Source organism: Arachis duranensis, chromosome 2 (assembly GCF_000817695.3).
Source record: "Arachis duranensis cultivar V14167 chromosome 2, aradu.V14167.gnm2.J7QH, whole genome shotgun sequence".
NCBI lineage: Eukaryota > Viridiplantae > Streptophyta > Magnoliopsida > Fabales > Fabaceae > Arachis > Arachis duranensis.
This window is the reverse complement of record NC_029773.3, coordinates 59,378,791-59,380,901: the sequence shown is the minus strand read 5'-3', so window position 1 is coordinate 59,380,901 and position 2,111 is coordinate 59,378,791.

The following is a 2,111-nucleotide window of genomic DNA, read 5'->3' as shown; positions in this document are numbered from 1 at the left end:
AAGATTCATCTCAAGGGTGCATCAAGACCACTTCTATGAAGTTGTGGCCTTGAAGAAGGTGATCCCCGAGATCCCCTTCAAACTCAAAAAGGGTTAACTTTGATCAAAGTTTGGACCAAGTCCTCACAGTCATATGTGAAGAGGGCGCCCAATGGAAGAATGTGAACCTACTCCCATAAATCGACATCCTCGAAATTGGCAGGGATGGTAGCTGAGTGTACAACTCAGATGCGGTCTGGCATTACACCACATCAGGATGGATGATGGGAGCAGAAGAGTTTTTGCCATCCTCTCGACTCTACTAAGATTGCTGAGTTGCAGTCTCTAAATTCTACGTGTTCAAAGAAAATATGATTCCTCCTCTCAATCTCATTTCTTATTATTCCCTCTAGTAACATTTTAAAATTCTAATAATTATTATGCCTAAGTCGCCTAGCTACTTTATACAAAGTCATATATACATGGTCTTAATTAATTAATTAAGCTCATCTATAAAGCAAGGCTCAACTTGTGTATCTACATTAGATTTCATATCTAATAAAACAACCATTATGTTCTAAAATTTTGTATTTGAAATGATAATGTATTCTAATTCCAATATTTAAAATTTGTTTATAAGTTTTTTAAATATTAAAAATTAACAAGTAGAAAAATAAAAAAAGAGTGAAATAGAAAAAAGATGAGGACAACCTACCTGAAGGAGAGAAGAGAGACGCAGTTCTGATGATAGAGGGAGCAACAACGATAACGACACCCACGGCAGCGACAGAGGGAGTAGCTCCATTTCACGCAATGAAATGAGATATAGCTGAATCAACGCAGTTGTTGGAGGAGATTGGAAGGGGATGGCACTGGGAGAGGTTGGCCGAAGGGGCTACTGCTGGTGGTTACAGGGGAGAGAGAAAGAAAAAGGAGAGTAGTGGAGAGAGAATAGGATTCGAAAGTGAGAGAGGAGGGCTGCGCGCTTTGAATTTAGGGCAACCTTACTTTCGGATTTATCAGCGGTTAATTTTCGGGCTGGTAAATCCGACCCTAATTTTTGCTAGTAAATCTGACCTTAGTTTTCACGCCTCTTTTTTTTTCTCCAGTTATTACCAGCAAATTTACTATTAAAAACACAAATCCGACGGTAATACTTTGACCTGACAAATTTATTGTCTCAACCACCAATAAATTCGATAGCAAAATTGCTGCTAATGTGCGACGCTAAATCCAACAAAATATCCGAAGATATTAAGCATTTTTCCTGTAATAGGTGTCTCAAATATGTTTTAAAAAAAACTAATATAAAGCTTTTGAACTCACTCTAATGTTTTATTAAGGATACGAGTTTCAAGATTTAAAAAAGGTTTTTAAGTTCTTAATTTAAATTTAAAAAAGTTTAGAGACATGATTCCAATCCTTTACTTGTGCAATTTTACCAATTTCACAAAATTCATCCACATAAATATATGCGTAAAATCACGCTTTTTTTTCATTCTTCTTTTTCTTCCACCTCCTATTTGTTTTACTCTTAATGTGTTTCTTCTCACTTTTTTTTGTTTTATTATTGATATAAAATAATTTCCTATGTCTATATATGTTTTTATTAAAGAAATGAATTATTTCATTTAAACATTTTTAAATTTAATTGAACATAAGCATAACAAAGAAATGCCATAAAAAAAGAACACAAATTATTTTGAACTATTCAGGATTTTTTAAGTTGAATTATATAGAAGAATAATAAGGCATAAACTTTAGCTCAAGAATACTGAAATTTTAGATAATTAACACAAAAATAAAAGTTGAGTAACACCAAAATTGTTTTAAATTATGCATATCGATCTTTTAATTGAATGAAGAAAAGGAAAGCACTTAAATTTTTGTTGAAAACCTAGAAAATTCTAATTGAATAATATAGAAATGTAACATGAATAGAAGAGCAAAGTTTTATGTGTTATTCAAGTTGAATTTCTACTTTTTTTTCCCTATGCTTCTCTTTAAAAAGTTTGTTAAAAAATTTATGTGTTTTCCATCACAAAATTTGTATTTATCGTCGATAAATTTCTGTGTTTCTTTTCAAAAAATTGTGTTTACGTTTTTAAAAATATTCTGTTTATAATAACAAA